The sequence below is a fragment of the Dasypus novemcinctus genome, chromosome 29 (assembly GCF_030445035.2).
Source record: "Dasypus novemcinctus isolate mDasNov1 chromosome 29, mDasNov1.1.hap2, whole genome shotgun sequence".
Classification (NCBI taxonomy): Eukaryota; Metazoa; Chordata; class Mammalia; order Cingulata; family Dasypodidae; genus Dasypus; species Dasypus novemcinctus.
Genome location: NC_080701.1, coordinates 38,694,212 through 38,714,728, shown reverse-complemented (window position 1 = coordinate 38,714,728; position 20,517 = coordinate 38,694,212). Strand labels below are relative to the sequence as shown.

General features: G+C 35.8%; 1 non-coding gene across 1 annotated transcript; it reads right to left on the bottom strand.

The window, feature by feature from the left end:
- Nucleotides 1-18,883: 18,883 nt before the first annotated feature.
- On the bottom strand, nt 18,884-18,990 carry LOC111759371 (U6 spliceosomal RNA). The gene has a single exon (XR_002793376.2). It is a non-coding gene; the product is annotated as a U6 spliceosomal RNA (small nuclear RNA).
- Nucleotides 18,991-20,517: the final 1,527 nt, after the last annotated feature.

Sequence of the window (20,517 nt, the reverse complement as noted above, 5' to 3'; positions counted from 1 at the left end):
GGTACTTGGCCAATTATTGCTCATTACATTAGTGTAAGGAAATTCCCCAAGGGTGGAGAGAGAAACCCTAAAAAAATAGTATGAGTAGCAATCAGTGATGGATGCACATATCCAGGAATTGTCCCTGATACCAAGAGTCAACTAGAAAATATAAAGACACTCTGGGTATTGGTTACAGTACACAGGAATATACTGTCTTGATAGTGGGGAGAAATTAGACTGATGACCACTGTTCCTACTGACCTTTAAGTATATTTTAAGCAAGTCCCCAAAGACTCAAACTGTTTCTAAGTAACATAACTGAGCCTCATAGCAAAACCCGGGAGTATTTATATGAACATAAAAATATCCAGGATTTAGAATGATAAAATTCACAGTTCAATAAAAAATTACCAAGCATGAAATGAATTAGGGAAATATGACCACTTGTAGGAAAATAACCAAGTCATTGTAAACCTGATACAGGCAATATAATTAGTGGAAAAGATATTGACACAATTATAACCATATTATTTTCCCATATAGTACACATGAATCTAGTTCATACTTTTTAAACATCTTAATATATTGTGTGTTTTGATATACTATAGTTTTTCAAATCATATTATTTAATTGACCTAGGTTTTTACAGTTACAAAAATTAATCCAAGGTATGTTCCTGCATCACCCACTTTGCCACTGCACACCTATGGTTGTATATTAATAAGATAAACCCACAGGATCTATGGTCATGGCAGATGGTGGAGTTTAGTGTCATGTCAGTGGGCCTTACTTTGGAATTTGTGTTTCTGAGAGTGATGGAGTTGGACTCAGATGTGACCTTTCTACACAGGCCTCTTCTGTCACTTTTATTGAACCTGTGGTCGGTGCTAGGTTTGGTTTATACTCAGGAGACTTGAATCTCTGAACTGGCCATGTGCCAGCTGGGCCCTGAGACTCAGCAGAGTTGCAACTCCTACTCTCTGATTAATTGGACTTACTCATGTCAGCCAACAGGGAGGGGAAAATGGTCAACCACCACACCAGGGAACCAAGAGTGCCTACAACTGCAAGAAGAGGAATTGCATCCATCATCATATGTGGAATCTAAAACCCCTCTTGATATAGGAGTGGAGCAGACATCATGCACAGAGGATGGAGAATAAAATATGGATTAGAGTGGACTTACTGATATTCTACTATAGAACTATTGTGACTAGTAATGGAAGAAATTGTAGCATTGATGTGGAGAAAGTGGGCATGGTAGTTGCTGAGGACAGGGAGAGGGAAGAGATGTGATATAGGGGCATTTTTAGGACTTGGAGTTGTCCTAAATGATATTGCAAGGTCAGATGCTGGACATTATATATCCTGTCATAACCCACTGAATGGACTGGGGGAGAATGTAAACTACAACGTAAACTATTATCCATGAGGTGTAGCAGCACTCCAAAATGTATTCACCAAATGAAATGAATGTGCCACAATGATGAAAGAAGTTGTTGATGTGGGAGGAGTGGGATGGGGGAAGTATATGGGAACCTCTTATGTTTTTTAATGGAACACTTTTTGTGATCTATGTATCTTCAAAAAATACAATTAAAAATGATGGGGGTGGGGTGGGGAGTGGGGTGTATGAGAACTTATGTTTTTTAATGTAACATTTTGTGTGATCTATTAGCTTTAAAAAAGATAATTAAAAAATAAAATAAAAATTAGGATATATTCCTTTTAAAACTTTTACTGAAATATAATTCACATATCATAAAATTCACACCATTAAAGTGTGCAAGTCAGGGGTTTTATTAGATTCAGAAGGTTATGCAATCATGAGTACTATCTTATTCTAAAATATTTTCATCACCCCAAAATAAAATGTATATTTACCCATTTTAATCATTTTTATAAAATTTTATTGTTGATTCTAATAGTTATTTTTATAGTCTGATTGCAATTAACTTATCAGATATATTATTGCTACATATATAAATATATACATATTTATATATATGTCATAATTCTTGCAAATATTTCTCTCACTTCTATGATTCTCTTATTCTATAATTTTTTCCAATTTCTTCATGTCCTTTGAAGCAGACAATTTAACTATGTTTTCTGTTGATACATGTGTCTTAGCTCTCATATTTATTAAAAGAATGTCTAGTGCAGAGCCACAATATTTACCCTGTTGTTTTCTTCAAAGATTTTAATAACATCTCTTAGATTTAGGGCTATGATCATTTTGAGTTAATTTTTGTATATCGTGTGAAGTAGAAGTACAATTGCATTATTTGCATTTGGATATTCAGTTGCTCCTTGTACCATTAAATGAATAGATTATACTTTCCCCAATAAATTGTTTGCTCCCTTGTCAAATATACATGTTATCTATATGTACAGGAAAAATAACTTGAAACTTGGAAGATACAAGAAAGAACAAAATCAAACTTCTAATGGCTTAAGAAATAAAATATGTGAATGAATACACCAGATGGGAATATTGGCAGATAAAGCATTGAAGAAAAAAGGTTAGTGAACTTGAACCAGTAATAGAATGTATCTAAAATGAAACACAGTGAGAAAGAGAATAAATAAATAGTGTAAGTGTTCAATGGAAGAAATTCAAGTGGCCCAATATTCCAGTAATTAGAGATCTCTAAGGAGAAGAGAGGGAAAAAGTAAAAAACACAGTCCATTTCTTCAAAAAAAAGGAGAACTCATCAAAAATAGTCCAAGATAATAATAAATAGTAAAGGAAATTCTGTAATCATAAGGATAATAATGGTAGAGCAGAACATAGATAAACATAAATGAAGAGCATAAGAAATGATGATATATTGGGAATTACATAAGGCTTTTTTTTTCTTATCATTCAATCTCTTTAAAATATCATTGTGTACTTAAGTAAATATATCCAAATGGTACAGGTTAGTAATATATGGGAAAAACGTAATGAAATAGCAGAAAATTCAAGAGCAGAGAAATGAAAAACTAAAATTGTAAGGTTCTGAGGTTGTTTAGAGAGGGGTAAAGATTGCTGTATAACAAAATTTATGTTGAAATACATGTAAAAAAGAGTTGTATTGAACAATACAGAAAAGTATATAAAATTAAATTACAATACTATATATTCAATTTAAAGAAAAAGGAACAATGATCATTGAGACATGTATAAAAGCAAAAACAGATGATAGGTTTAAACCCAACCACATTTATAATCATGATATGATAACAAATGTAAATTGACTAAAGACCTCTATTAAAAGTAAAAAGTTTTAGACTGTAAATATGTAAGGACAATATACTTTGTCTATAGAAATCACACTTAAATATAGAGAAACAAACAGGTTAAAATTAAAAGATGGCAAATAGCATATGATACTACATAGAAAATATCATTTTTTTGAAAAAATATATATATTTCAGGCGAAATCAATTTTAGTGCAAATAATATTACCAGGACAAATAAATGTCATTTCATAGTTTTTAAGATTTCTGTTCATCAAGATGTCATAGCAATCCTAAACATACATGCATCTAATAACAGACCATATAAGTATATATCTAAAACAGTTTAAAATGCAAGAAGAAATACATAAATTCATGATTATTTTGAAAATGTTAACACTCTTCCCTTACTGATTGATAGAATATATAGACAAGAAAATCAGCATTTTATGCAAGATTTGAACAGCACAATCAACAAACTTGATCTAATTTTCATTTATTAAACACTACATAACAATAGATGTGTACACATTTATTTTACAAGTGCATATGGAAAATATACAAATATAAACCATATTTTTAAAAAAATTCTATAGAATGCAAATCATATAACATATGGTTTCTGATGATAATAGATTAAAATTAGGACTCCATACAGGAAATATACCATGACAGATTCAAATATTGGAAGCTAAATCAGTCACTGCTAAAGAATACATGGGTCAAAAGGGAAATAAAAATTGAAATTAAAATTGTTTTGCCCTTAATTAAAATAAATTCAAAATTTGTAAGGGCAAGCTCTAAAGAAGTGATTAGGGAGAAATTTATGGCAGTAACCTACACTAGGAAAAAATTAACATTTCAAATTAGTGACCACAGTATTAACTGTAACAAGCAAAATAATAATAGGATATTTAACACAAATAAACAACAGAGGAAAGAAAGCAAACAAAAAGGGCCAGCATAAAAATCCATTAATAATGATATAACACCAAAGACACCAAAAGCTAGTTCACTTAGATAATAAATAAAATGTTTAAATTTCCAGGCAGATGGAATAAGAACAAAGAGAGATAAGACAAATTACTGAAAATACAAATGAAAAACTTGACATCCCAACAGATTCTGCAATCATTAAAAGGGTAGGAATGGAATGACAAAAACAATCTTTGCCACTGACTTGGACAAATTAAGGAAATATAGAAATTTCTTCAAATATCTAACTACCAGAAGTCATGCAAGAAACAATGGATAGTTTGAATAGCCATACTTCCATTTAGAAATTGAAATTATAAATTAAAACCTTCCCATTACAAAGACTGGTGAACATTTGTATTACATGTGATTAAACAAAGTATTCACAAAAGAAATACCAATATTGACAGACACTTTTCCAAAAATTGAACTGGAAGGGACAATTTTCAATTCCTTCCATGAGATCAGTGTTACTTCATACCAAATATAATAAAAAGATTGCAACAACAATGAAATGGAAGCTCTATATATTCTTCTCATGAGCACATAGATCATTCTCCAGCTTAGCCCACATGTTGGATCACAAAACAAGTCTCAGTAAATTTTAAAACGGTTGAAATTATGCAAATTGCTTTTTCTGATCATAATGAAATGATGCTGGAAAGCAACAAAGAGGGTAGAGAAGTGGAAAAATCACCAATATAGAGTTGGTAAACAATACATTCTTAAACAACCAGTGCGGCAAAGAAAAAATTGCAATGGGAATCAGTAAATATCTTGAGATGAATATAAAAGAGATCCCAACATATCAAAACTTAATGAGATGAGGTAAAGGCAAGCATGAGAGGAAAACTTATATCCCTAAATGTGCATCACTATTGCAGGATAGTAGGAATGTGGAGAAGCATGGGGAAGATATAATTGGAGTAGCCATAGTAATACTGTAATATTTGTGCATCAATGCCAAAGATGTACTGTATTGATGCTGGGGTGGGTATGGAAAAAATGCACCAAATGTATGCTTTGGGACATGTTTGTCCCTGATGATATTGTCTCATAATCTGTAACAAATATTCCACCACTGTGTGGTGTGTTGGTGAAGGGGTGTTGTATAAAAATTCTACACATGTGCATGATTGTTTTGTAAGTTCACAACTTCTGTAATAAAAATACATTAAAAAGAAAGAAAGAGTTAAAATCAATTACCTATCTCCATAACTGGAGGAACTAGGTAAAAAAGACGAAACAGGTCACAAAGCAAGCAGAAGGAAATAAAGACTAGAATGTAAGTAAATGAAATAGAGAAAATGTCAATAGAGAGTATTAACAACACCAAATTTGGTTCTTTGGAAGAGCAATAAAATTGACAACTTGACTGAGAAAGAAAAAAAGGGAAGCACATAAGCAAAATCAGAAATGTGAGGGGACATTACTTCTGCTCTCATGGAAATAAAAAAAATCAGAAGAGAATATTATGAGCAATAAATTAGACAAAGTAGATGAAATGGAGAAATTCCTAGAAACACAGGAACAACCTACAATGACTCTAGAAGAAACAGGATTCCTCTACAAAACAATTAAGAAAGACTGTGTTAGTCATCAAAAAACTCCCAAGAAAGAAAAGCCAAGGGCAAGATGGATCAGTAGTGAATTCTCCCAATCACTTCAAGAAGAATTAATACCAACTCTGTTCAAACATTTCCAAAATATTGAAGCAGAGGGAACATTACCTAACTCATTCTATGAAGCCAGCATCACCCAAATACTTAGTTTTTGGGCTCTACTGAAATAGTCTTGAATGAGAAATATCTTTATAACCACAATTACATGTCAAATATAATTTTAAACAATGACATGAAATTTTGCAAATTTGGGATTTCTAAATTAAGAATTATAAAAGTTTTAAGAAATAATTAGACTGGATATTTAATCTGAATAATAGTTCAAGGTTGTCATTATAAGTTGGAAATATGAATTTTGTTGGAAACTTCGTAGAAGATATTTATGCTCAGTTATTTTAATTTGTTACTATTAACAATTTCATTTCATTTGAATATCACTTTCCATGGTGGTTTTGTGTAACATCTTAATTATTTTTCATTTTAATGACAAAGGTCAAGTCTTCATACATTAAGAATTCATGAATGAAAAAAATTTGAGAAACCTTAATCTACATCATTACTGCACATTTGTATAGAAAAATTTCCTGGGAGGAATCTAAATAATTTGATGTAATGTGAAATGAATAAATAAATAAACAAGCAAATAAATAATGGATAAATAAATAAATACAAATAAAATCGGTTAAATCACATTTGGTGTAGCACTTTCCAATGGAAACCCTGACTTTATAAAATTATAAACCCACTTTCAGGGTTTGAATAAGGTTTTAAGTTGAGTGAAATTTCAATAGGACACCCAATGAAGCCAGAGACGATATATTCCATGAGGCCATTATCAACTGATTGCATACTTTGGCTGCTTTGTAAAATAATTTTTAGACATGTGAGTTTACAGGTTGCTATTATAAATGGAAATTTTTCATTAATTCCTCCTCAGATTACTCATTACAAGTGTATAGAATCACTACTGATTTTTGTGTATTAATCTTATTCCCTGCCACTTTGCTGAACTTGTTTATGAGTCCAAATAACTTTATTGTAGATAAACCTAGGCTTTCTAAATATATGATCATGTCCTCTGCAAATAGTGAAAGTTGTACTTCTTCTTTTCTAATTTGGATGCCTTTATTTATTGTTCTCTCCTAACTGCAAGAGCAAGAACTTCTAATACAATGTTGAATAAGAGTGACGACAGTAGACATCTGTGTCTTGGTGTCTGGATCATAGAGGGAAAGTTTTAAGAATTTCAACATTGAGTAGGTTGGCAGCTGTGGAAATTTCATATATGCCCTTTATTATGTTGAGGAAGTTTCCTTCTATTCCTTTCAATGTGTTTTTTATGTAAAAAATGATGGATTTTGTCAAATGCCTTTTCTGCATCAACAGAAATGATTATGTAATTCTTTTTGGTTGATCTGTTAATGTGGTATATTACATTAATTGATTTTCCTGTGGTGAACTATCCTTCCATACCTGGGCTAAAGCCCACTTGATCATGGTGTATAATTTATTTAATGTGTTGTTGGATTCAAATGGAAAGTATTTTCTTGATGATTTTTGAATCTAAGTTCATTAGAGAGATTGGTCTGTAGTTTTATTTTAACATCTTTATCTGGCTTTGATATTAGAGTGGTGTTGATTTCATAGAATGAGTTAGGTAATCTTCCTTCTGTTCAATTTTTTTGGTTAACTTTGGGTAGCATTGGCTTTAGTAGTTTTGTGACTTGTCTATTGATGCCTTCTATTTCTTCCATTGATGAAAAGTGCCCACATGTTTCTAGAAATTCATGCTTTTCATCTAAGTTGTCTTAACTTGCTGGTATTGTTTTTTATACTTTCCTTTTATGATCTTTTTTATTTCTGTGGGGTCTGTGGTGATGTTCCCTCAAATTTCTAATTTCTTTTATTTGCATCTTCTTTATTTGTTAGTGTAATTAACGGTTTGTCAATTTATTAATATGTTCAAAAACAGCTTTTGGTTTTCTTAGTTCTATTATTTATTATCCATTTCATTTAATTATGCTCAAGTCACTGTTATTTCTTCCCTTCTGCTTGCTTTGGGAATAGTTTGCTACTCTTTTTTTAGTTCCTCCAGATGTGCAATTAGGTCTTTGATTTTAGCAGTTTCTTATTTTTTAGTGTAGACGTTCAGGGTTCTAAAGTTTCTTCTCTGCCCTACATTTCCTGTATCCCTTAAGTTTTGATATGCTTTGTTCTCATTTTCATCACTCTCAAGATATTTACTAATTTCTCTTACAATTTCCAAATTGACTCTTTTTTTAAAATTTTTTAATTCATTTTTAAAATATTTTACATTAAAAAATATGAGGTCCCATTCAACCCCACCGCCCCCACCCCACCACTCCCCCCACAGCAACACTCTCTCCCATCATCATGACAAATCCATTGCATTTGGTAAGTATATCTCTGGGCATCGCTGCACCTCATGGTCAATGGTCCACATCATAGCCCATACTCTCCCACGTTCCATCCAGTCAGCCCTGGGAGGATCTACAATGTCCAGTAATTGTCCCTGCAGCACCACCCAGGACAACTCGAAGTCCCGAAAATGCTTCCACATCTCATCTCTTCCTCCCATTCCCCGCACCCAGCAGCCACCATGGCCACTTTTCCCACACCAATGCCACATTTTCTCTGTGGACCTGGGATTGGTTGTGTCCATTGCACATCTATGTCAAGAGGAGGCTTAGATTCCACATGGATACTGGAAGCAATCCTCCTACTTTCAGTTGTAGGCACTCTAGGCTCCCTGGTGTGGTGGTTGACATTCTTCAACTCCATGTTAGCTGAGTGGTGTAAGTCCAATAAATCAGAGTGTAGGAGTTGAAGTCTATTGAGGCTCAGGGCCTGGCTATCATATTGTCAGTCTAGAGATTCAAATCCCCTAGATATATCTTAAACCCCAGCACCAACTACAATTCCAGTAAAGTAGTATGAAAGGCTTGTGAAAAGAGATCCCATCTGTGTCCAGCTCCATCATGCAGAAACACCAGCTCCAAAGAAGGGCCAACTGACATGGCAATGAACTGCATCTGCCATGACCATAGAACCTGTGGGTCTCTTTAACCCTCAAAAGAACCAATACCTGGGGTTGTATCTGCTTTATCTGTCTCAGAGGCTCTGCTCGGGTGTGCATAAGGGCAATCCTTCTGACATCCTCCAGACTCTTTTTTAGAGACTCATAGCCATATAAACTCATTTCTCCTTTCCATTTCCCCCTTACATTAGGTCAAACAGCATTTTAAACTCCTGTTATTATAAGTAGACAGGGATATTCTGCTGGTCCACGTTGAACCTTTAATTCAAGGTCATTTTCTAGTTGCATCATCAGCTGGTACTTGGTAGTGATCCCTCGGTGCCAGGGAGGCTCATCCCAGGTGTCATGTCCCATGCTGGGGGGAATGCATTGTATTTACATGCTGAGTTTGGCTTCGAGACTGGCCACATTTGAGTAACATGAAGGCTGTGAGGAGGAAACTCCTAGGCACAGTGCTGCTCTAGGCCTTGTTCTTATTTCAGGCATATAGGCTCACAAGCATAGTCATTAGTATCAGGGGCTCACTGTTGGACCCTCATTCCTTCCTGGTCCTTGCTGTTGCAACTGGGGGACTGCCGCTGCTCCCCTAGGGACCACGACAGAGCACCCCCGGCCAGGAACCCAGTACACCCCCAGCTGTTGTTTTTAATTGTTGCCACTATGAGTATATACAATCATTACCATGCACCCTGGACATATGCCCTGTATAACTCCCTGTCAACTATATATCACATGTCAATAACATCCCATACCAGTATTCCTCTGCTGCCATTGTTGAACCACTCTGTGATCCAAAACTTCCTGAAAAGTGAAGCCCAATATAATGTCAGGATCCCTTACTAGTAAAATGGAATATAATGATGGGTTTAAAGGTTAGATATAGAATACATATTGATTTGGAAAAATTCTACATCCTATCTTTTTCTTTTCTTTTTCCTAATTATTGAGCTTCTCTTCACAAGAGCCTTAGATCACAGTAATTGATATATACAATATACAGTACTCCCACACATCCACCATAAAACCTTTTCCCTTCCACAGCAATATTCTTATAACTTATTCATATCATATCTTATAACTTATTACTTAAACTGATGTACAGACTCTGAGACAATAGCTTTCAAACAAGGTGACATCTGTGCTTACATTGTGGTCCATACTTTAGGATATACAGTTTTCTAAATTTTTAGTTATCCTATGTTTTACATTATGGTTTACATTATTAGTCTGTCTGTCGTGCCCTATATGTTTATGGTGTAATATTACATGTTTTATATCCATCCTTGTGTACTCTCGCAAAACTCCTCTCTTACCCCCACATTTACCTTGGTTCCATCCATTTAACATCCATTTTCCCCTCCCCTTGGGGCCCACAGCCACAGCCAGTCTCAATTTCCTGAGGAGCCACATCCAGAGATACTTGCAACAGTGTTCAGGGCCTGACTTGCTCAACTGCCCTAATGCCCTGGGAGCCACCCTTTCTCTCGAGAGATACAGTTCCCTCTTTTTTGGTGGCATTTGTCCTCCCCAGGATGTGGGGCCACCCCAACTCTCACTACTTGGGTCTCTACCCAATGGTATAACCCACCCTGGCAAAATGAGCATTCAGACATTCCTCCGGAGTCCGTCCTGTGTCAGACCATCCCCTCTGAGCATCCTAAACAGATAACCCTCTTAATTATACTTTGACACGGTTTTCTCAGCATTTTACTCTCAACCAACACCTGACACTCTCCTATGTTCGTATGTTGCCCCTCCCTCCCCCCAATTGTTTGGGCACTATTACCCATCCACCCATCCCCAGCCCCCCTCAAACCCACAAAGCCCCACCCAAAGGCAACCTGTTGCCCCCATTTTATCTCTTCTTTGTGCTCATACTTACCGCCAGCTCATCATAGATTCCACCCCTGCAAACGTCGGCTCACATCCTTCCTCCACCCCGCGATTTCCTGTAAGCCTATCTTCCAGTCTCTAGCTCTCTGAGGCACCTTGCTTATTTCATACCATTGAGGTCATGTAGTATTTGTCCTTTAATGCCTGGGTTGCTTCACTCAGCATAAGGTTCTCAAGATTCATCCATGTTATCATGTGTGTTTGTAGTGTATTTGTTCTTAAAGTCGAGTAGTATTCCATTGTATGTATATACCACATTTTATTGACCCACTCGTCTGTTGATGGGCATCTGGGTTGATTCCAACTTTTGGCGATAGTGAACAATGCTGCTATGAACATTGGTGTGCATATATCGGTTTGTGTCCTTGTTTTCAGTTCGGCTGGGTTTATACCCAGCAGTGTAATTGCTGGGTCATATGACAAATCTATCGTTAGTTTTTTGAGAAACTGCCAAACTGTCCCCCAGAATGGTTGGATCCTTCTGCATTCCCACCAGCAATGGATGCATGTTCCCCTTTCTTCACATCCTCTCCAGCATTTGTATTCTGTTTTTTTCATAGCTGCCAATCTTATGGGAGTAATATGGTATCTCATAGTAGTTTTGATTTGCATTTCCCTGATAGCTAGAGATTTGGAGCATTTTTTTCATGTGCTTTTTAGCCATTTGCATTTCTTCTTTGGAGAAGTGTCTGTTTAAATCTTTTTCCCATTTTTTAAATGGGTTGTTTATCTTTTTGTTTTCAAGATATAGGAGTTCTTTATATATGCAAGTTATAAGTCTCTTATCAGATATATGGTTGCCAAATATTTTCTCCCATTGTGTGGGTTCCCTTTTTACTTTCTTGACAAACTCCTTTGAGATGCAGAAGGCTTTAATTTTGAGGAAGTCCCATTTATCTATTAGTTCTTTTGCTGCTCGTGCTTTTGGTGTGATATTCATGAAGCCATTTCCTATTACAAAGTCCTGTAGATGTTTCCCTACACTGCTTTCCAAGGTCTTTATGGTCTTGGCTCTTATATTTAGGTCTTTGATCCATCTTGAGTTGATCTTTGTATATGGTATGAGATGGTAATCCTCTTTCATTCTTCTACATTTCGATATCCAGTTCTCCAGGCACCATTTGTTGAATAGGCCATTCTCTCCCAGTTGAGAAGGTTTGGTGACTTTATCAAATATTATATGGCTATATGTATGAGGTTCTATATCAGAACTTTCAATTCAATTCCATTGGTCTGTGTGTCTCTCCTTATGCCAATACCATGCTCTTTTCACTACTGTAGCTTTGTAGTATGTTTTGAAGTCAGGAAGTGTGATTCCTCCAATTTCGTTTTTCTTTTTCAATATGTCTTTGAAATTCAAGGCCTCTTTCCTTTCCAAATAAATTTCATAGTTTTTCTAGTTCCTTAAAGAAGGCTGTGTTGATTTTTATTGGGATTGCATTGAATGTGTAGATCAGTTTTGGTAGGATAGACATCTTAATAATATTTAGTCTTCCTATCCTGGAACTAGGAATATTCTTCCATTTATTTAGGTCTTCTTTAATTTCCTGGAACAGTCTTGTATAATTCTCAGTGTATAAGTTTTTTACATCTTTAGTTAAATTTATTCCTAAGTATTTGATTTTTTAATTTACTATTGTAAATGGTATTTGTTTCTTGATTTCCTCCTGATCTTGCTCATTATTGGTGTACAGAAATGCTACTGATTTTTGCGCATTGATCTTATAACCTGCAACTTTACTAAACTCATTTATGAGTTCTAGAAGCTTCGTTGTAGATCTCTCAGGGTTTTCTATGTATAGGATCATGTCATCTGCAAATAATGAAATTTTGACTTCTTCCTTTCCAATTTGAATGCCTTTTATATCTGGTTCTTGCCTCAGTGCTCGAGCAAGTACTTCTAAGACAGTGTTAAATAGAAGGGGAGACAATGGTCATCCTTGTCTTGTTCCTGACTTTAGAGGGAAGGATTTTAGGATTTCTCCATTGTAAACAATGTTGGCTGTAGGTTTCTCATATATACTCTTTATCATGTTCAAAAAATGTCCTTGTATTCCGATCTTTTGGAGTGTTTTTATCAAGAAAGGGTGCTGTATTTTGTCAAATGCTTTTTCTGCATCTATAGATATAATCATGTGATTTTTTTCCTTCAATCTGTTTATATGGTGTATTACATTGATTGGTTTTCTTATGTTGAACCATCCTTGATAACTGGAATGAATCCCACTTGGTCGTGGTATATAATTCATTTAATGTGTTGTTGAATTCGATTAGCAAGTATTTTGTTAAGTATTTTTGCATCTAGGTTCATTAGAGAAATTGTTCTGTAATTTTCCTTTCTTGTGGTGTCTTTGTTTGGCTTTGGTACTAGCGTAATGTTGGCATCATAGAAGGAGTCAGGCAATGTTCCTTCTGTTTCAATTTTTTGAAATAGTTTCAGCAGGATTGGTGTTAGTTCTTTCCGGAATGTTTTGTAGAATTCACCTGTGAAGCCGTCTGGCCCTGGGCTCTTCTTAGTTGGGAAGTTATCAATGATTGATTCTATCTCTTTACTTGTGATTGGTTTGTTGAGATCATCCATTTCTTCTTTCGTCAATATAGTCTGCATATGTGTTTCTAGGAATTTGTCCATTTCCTCTAAATTGTCATTTTTGTTGGAATATAGTTTTTCAAAGTATCCTCTTATGATAGTCTTTATTTCCGTGGGGTCAGTGGTGATATTGCCTTTCTCATTTCTTACTTTGTGTATTTGCATCTTCTCTCTTTTTTTCTTTGTTAGTCTCGCTAAAGGTTTGTCAATTTTGTTGATCTTCTCAAAAAACAGCTCTTGGTCTTGTTTTTCTTTTCAAGTGCTTTCTTATTTTCTATTTCATTTAGTTCTGTTCTTATCTTTGTTTTTTCCTTCCTTCTTTTTCCTGTTGGATTACTTTGTTGTTGTTTTTTCTAATTCTTCCAAATGTGCATTTAGTTCTTCAATTTTTGCTCTTTCTTCTTTTTTGATATATGAATTTATGGCTATAAATTTCCCTCTCAGTACTGCTTTTGCTGCATCCCATAAATTTTGGTATGTTGTGTTATCATTATCATTTGTTTCAAGGTAGTCGTTTATTTCTTTTGAGATTTCCTCTTTGACCCACTGTTTTTCTAGGAGTGTGCTGTTTAATTTCCAAATCATGGTGTGAAACCTTTGCCTCTGTCCCTTGCAAATTTCCAGCTTCACTCCACTGTTGTCAGAGATATTATTTTGTATGATTTCAATCTTTCTGAATTCATCAAGCCTTTCTTTGTGTCCTAGCATATGGTCCATGTGCATTGAGGAAAATGTATATCCTGCTGTGTTTGGGTGTAATGATCTACATATGTCTATTAGATCCAGCTCCTCTAATATACTGTTCAAATATTTTGTTTCTTTAGTGATTCTCTTTTGAGATGTTCTGTCCAGAGTTGATAGTGGTGTACTAAAATCCCCCACAATAATTGTAGATGCATCTATTCTTTTACTTAGTTTTTCTAGCGTTTGCTTCACATATTTAGAGGTGCCCTTGTTAGGAGCATAAATATTTATGATTCTTCGATCTTCCTGACAGATTGTCCCTTTAACTAAAATGTAGTATCCTTCTTTGTCTCTCACAATTGTTTCACATTTAAAGTCTATTTTGTCTGATATTAATATAGCTACTCCTGCCTTTTTTTGGTTATTGTTTGCTTGTATGATTGTTTTCCAACCATTCACTTTCAACCTCCATGAGTCTCTGGGTCTAAGATGTGTCTCTTGTAGACAGCATATAGATGGGTTATATTTCCTTATCCAATGTTGCAGTCTGAATCTTTTGATAGGTGAGTGTAATCCATTGACATTCAGTGTTATTACTTTCAAGGAATTATTTGTGTTAGCCATATTTTTATTGGATTTGTGTTTGTCATATTTTGTTTGTATTTTTTTTCCCTTCTAGTTTGTCTTTTTTTGTTGCTCTTATACTCTCCTCCAACTCTGCCTGTCCTGTTTTTCCTTTCTTCCTGCAGAACTCCCTCTAGAATTTCTTGAAGGGGAGGTTTCTTTTTGGCATACTCTTTCAGTTTCTGTTTATCTGTGAATATTTTGAACTCTCCATCATTTTTGAATGCTAGTTTAGCTGGATAGAGTATTCTTGGTTGGAAATTTTTTTCCTTTAGTACCTTGACTATATCATACCACTGCCTTCTTGCTTCCATGGTTTCAGATGAGAAATCAGCATTTAATCTTATGGAGCTTCCCTTGTATGTGATGGTTTTCTTTTCTCTTGCTGCTTTAGAATTTTCTCTTTGTCTTGAGCGTTGGATAATTTGACAAGTATATGTCTTGGGGCGGGCCTGTTGGGTTTTATGACAATTGGAGTGTGCTGTGCTTCTTGGATATGTACATCTGTTTCTTTCAGTTGATTTGGGAAGTTTTCAGCCATTATTTCCTGCAACACTCCTTCTGAGCCCTTTCCCTTCTCTTCTCCTTCTGGAATGCCTATAATAAGTATGTTTGAGCATTTTGCATTATAATTCAGGTTCCTAAGTCCTAGCTTGATTTTTCTATCTTTTTATCGACTACTTCTACTATCTGTTTGATTTCTGATGTACTGTCTTCCACATCACTAATTCTCTGCTCTGCCTCTTCTAGTCTGCTGATATTTGCTGCAAGTGTATTTTTGATTTCTTGAACTGTGATGTTCATTCCCATCATATATGTTTCTTTTTGCGTATGTCTGCAATTTCCCCTCCAAGTGTTGTCTTCGTGTTGTTAACCTCTACCTTAACTTCATTAAATTTGTCAGTGATAAATGTTCTGAGATCTTTCATTTCTTGTGCGAAGTTCTGCTCCCCATCCTGATTTTTAGTTTGCTCATTGGATTCAGCCATGTTTTCCTAATTACTGGTTTGGTTTGTAGATTTTTATTGCAGTCTGGTCATCATTTTATCTTGATGGGTTTAATCAGTTCCTTAGCTTCTTTGTCTAGTCTTAGGGGTTAATTAGCTGTTGTTTTTGCATAAGTGTAATGTCTTCTCTTTGTCACTTTGTTCTTCTTATTCTAATTTCTTATTGCTGGTTGAGTTCACTTTAAAGGAAAGTATTAGGGCCACAGAAAGGCAATTGTGTAAGCAAGGAAAAAGTGTAAAGTAGTATTGGTGATAAATGTTAACAGAGCAACAATATGAGATCTGGGAGGATGGATATTAGATTTATGTAAGTTTTATAGAATTATAGCAGGAGATATAGTACCTATAATGAGGTAGTCGACTGAATATGAGAGGAGTATGTTATGAATTAAAAAGCTAGTATTTTTGTGAGAGAGGGAAAGAGAAAAGAAAGGTAGTAGTTTCAAGAGTGGATAACAGACAGAAAAAAAAAGAAAGGTATTAGAAATTAAGAGTTAGACACTTTGTGGATCAAAGAAAGGGAGGCGGAATATAGGAGAGACAGTAGATGATGGAGGATATCAAGATATAGGGGAAAGGGGATAGTGTAGGTAGCCAAAATCAATTCACACAGAAATGAGGCAGTGGAGGATGAGAAAACCCAGCAAATGTGAGGTATTCCCTTCAGCACCTATTGTATAATTAAGATAAAATAAAATAAGAAGAAAATGAGAGATGAGAGGGAGAAAAAACAGAAAGAAAAAAAAAGAGAAGAAAGGAAGAAAGAAAAAGGGGGTGGGTAAAGGGCGGGGAACAGGTAGGGGGAAGAAAAAAAGATATACACCAAACACAACAGCAACACCACCAACAACAAAAAAACCCTAAATAACTGAAAAAAAAAAGACTTTGAGGGACATGCTGGGAGAAAAGACTAGGGGATAATGTAATGTTAGCAATCAGGACATTAAAAAAATAAAAAATAAGATAAAATGAAAATAAAAACAAAACAAAACAAAAAAGAAAAATGCAAACGTTGAGGGCTAGGTCATTCAAGGACCTCAGATGGCCCTCAGGGCATGATGGATTCAGGGATGGAAAATCTGAGATATTGAAGACTCAAGAGGTGTGAGTCTCTGGGGTATGGGCCACCAGGGTTTAGGGGACTCAGAACTGACAACCTCAAATCTGGTCAACAGGAAGCCTGGGAGCACCACATTGTAACACAGCCTTCAGGGTTCCCTGCAGCTGGGTGCCAGCCCTATGGGGGAAGTCAGATCCGCAAACTCTATCTTATGTCTGAACCCCACAATTCACTCACTCACTGGGGTCTATTCTGTGGATGTATCATCAATTCGGCTTCAGGACAGCTCCCACCCTGTAAGCCCCCGGAACGGCCACCTGAGGATACCTCTACATTGCAGCCAATTTAATGTCGCAGATCAGAAGCCAGGCCTGGGAGTGGGGCTCCAGCCGGAAACACTGACAACAGAGTCCAACACTGGAATTCCCAAGCTTCCCAAAATATTCCCCAATTGGCTTCCAGATGTGTCCCCCCTCCTCCGCCACACCCTGTAACAGCCTCCTGGTTATGTCCCTTTATTGCCAGCAATCTAAGTCTGCTGCAGATTGGCAGCTGGGCTTGTGGGGGCGGGGCTCCAGGCAGAAGCGCTATTACTTGTGTCCACAATAAAAAATTCCCTTCTATGCAACAAAACCCCCATTTGTCTCCCCAAATCGGTCAACAAAGGCATCCCGTCCTGTCAACCCCCTAACAGCCTGCCCAGAGCTCGCGAATTCCCCAGTACCACAGAGCCTCCAAAAAGCACTACCGCAGTGCAGGTTCTATGGCTCCACCCTGCCCCCCCAGGAGAGAGTGTCCCATGTGCAGCTCTCACCTCCGTGCAATAGAGTTTCAATTATATCTTATAGACTAATCCTCTCCGTTACCTTCCCACCAAATCGATGTCCAGACACTTCCTGCCCTGCAAAAATCCCAAAACAGCCTGGTCCCGGAGAACCTCCAATGCTGCCCAGCTGCTTCTTTGCAGGGGAGACTGTCAGGTAAGTTCACTCAGCCACCATCTTGCCCCACCTCCCCATTGACTCTTGATCCAATAAGTGTTTTAAGACTATGTTTAGCTTCAAATATCTGTGAATTTCCCAGTTCTCTAACCATTTTTAATTTCCACCTTCATTCCACTGAGGTAAATATTATTTTAAAATTTTATTGAGTTTTGTTCTATGACTTAACATGATCTATCCTGGAGAATGATCACTGAATACTCAAGAAGAATGTATATCCTGCTGTTTGACATGCAAAGTCTTCTATATGTTAATTAGGTCCAGTTCCTCTAACATATTATTAAAGATCTCTATTTTTATTGATAGTCATCTCAGATGTTCTGTCTATTGTTGAGATGGGTATACTGAAGTCCCCCACTGTGAATGTACAGGTGTTTATTTATCCTCAGTTTTTGCTTAATATATTTTCAGGTGCTTTGGTTAAGTGCTTAATTATTTATGATTGTTCTTTCTTCTTGGTGTGTGTTTGTATATATATAGTCTTTCTTTGTATCTCATAATTGCATTTAAAACCTATTTAGTCTTATATTATTAAAGGTACCCCAGCTCTTCTTTTGGTTACAATTTTCATGGAAAATCATCTTCCAACCTTTCACTTGTAACCTATTTGTGCCCTTGGGTCTATGCTGAGTCTCTTGTAGACAGCATGTAGTTGGATCATATTTTTTAAATCTATTCTGACTATTTTATCTCTAAATGGGGGACTTTGATACATTAATGTTCAATGCTATTACTGTAAATGTAGTGTTTACTTCATCCATTTTATCTTTAGGCTTTTTTTCTTGTCTATCTTATTTTTATCTTTTTACTCTTTTAGTTACCCCCAGAATGATCTTCAATTTTAAACTCTGCCCAAACCTCAGTCTCCTACTTTTTTTTTCCTTTTTCAGGTTGCAGTATTTCCTTTAGTGTTTCCTGTAGGCTAGGTCTCCTGTTGATGAATTCTCTCAATTTTATCTGTGTTTTATTTTAATGTCTTCTGTATTTTTTAGCAACTTTTTTCCTGGATACAGAATTCTTAGCTGTTTTTTTTCCTTTGTACCTTAAATATGTCATACCACTGCCATCTCACTTCAAAAGTTTCAAATGAGAAATCAGCACTTAATCTTATATGTATCCCCTGTATGTGATGTGTCTCTTTTCTCTTGCTGCTATCAGAACTAAAAATGTGGAACACTTGACAAATTTGAGTATTATCCTTGAACATGGGTCATGCAACATTTCTCTGTATCATTCTAATTTTAGTGTATGTGCTGCCAAAGTGAGCAGCCTACCCTTTTCAAGTTTCATTTTTCTTGATTTAGCTTTCTCTTGGTATAAACTTTACACTGTTTTTTGGAGTTCTGAGAAATTTGGTTCTGACACTTTATTTGGGAGAACAAGATTTTGGAGCTCCATCCTCACCCTCTTAATCTTGCTGGTCCCCAAACTATTGGTTTTAAATGAACTTTCCCCATTAAATAGAAATTAACACTACAATCTCAATTTAAATGAGCACATGAATCCCTTGTCCCAAGTCATGGTTAATGATCATTTCTGTCCCCACTGACCTTTCTTTTCACTAGCAGTGCCACATATGTCAGCAGATTCCAAAGCAGCTAGTCAGTTCCTACCTGGAGGAAGTCCATCAATGCATGCACCTCTACTCTAGCTGTCTAAACCTCTCTAAGAGCCCAAATTCTGTGGAGGCTGCAGTTCTTAAAGTGGCCCATAAGGATTAATCTGGGAGATCATAGAAAACTGCTTTATTGACAAAATTCCATGATACATTTGTCAAGCTTTTTGTTTACTCCCCTGTAAGACTGCCATCTAGCCCTCTGGGGTTCAGGCTTGAGAATACCTCCAGCCAGAGGATATCCATGGGCAGTTCCCAGAAACCACAAACAACAATATTTGCCTGATGGCCTGATGGATTGGCCACCACAGAATTGGAGGATTACACTCAATATCCACCCACCCAGTATAGCATACTGTTGTTTTGGTGTGAGCCAACACTTGCGTCAGGAGCAAGACATCTATAAGATTGACTGGCAAGGACCCTGACAAACAGAATGGACAATGGAAGCAGCATGGGGCAAATTCATGGAGACTCCCTTCTGGAAATGGAAAGTCATGACATTTTGTTGTCTGGATAATGTAGTCCAGATGCTGATGGTGATGCAGAGTTATGGAGTTTCAGCAACAGTTTAAATGCTTGCAATGATTTTCAATTTATATGGAATATTCTATATTTAACAGCAATTATACACACATTAGAACATACCAGCAGAGTGTGAACTTTACCCCAGAGAATAACAGCTACCCAAATAAGGGATGCAGGTGGAAATGAAAGGCTAAATTTTACTTGAAGGGTGAAGATTAAAAACACAGCAGAAGAAATCACAGGTGGAGTAAAATGAGTAGAAGGATAAATAAAAAATTCATATAAAATAGTAAATCATTTTTTCAATTGGGGTCATTAAAATGGGGTGAATAACAATGTTGAAAAAGGAAATGAAAAAGATTATCTAAATAACTCAATTATATTTGTATGCTATTTTGAGATTTATTCTTCTAGCCATCTTTATGATTTACCTTTTTTCTGTGTCAGTATAAACCTTCTGTTTTCCCTAGTGAAGGCACAGCTTAGAAAGCAATAAGAATGGTTTAACTAAAAACAATTCTATTAATAGTGTTTTGGAGTACCAGTAATAATTGAAATTTGATTTAATTCAAATCTCTAGATTTCCTTGGGAGGAAAATGTAATAATTATCTATGGAGGTAAGAGACATTTAAGATGAACATTTATGTATTTA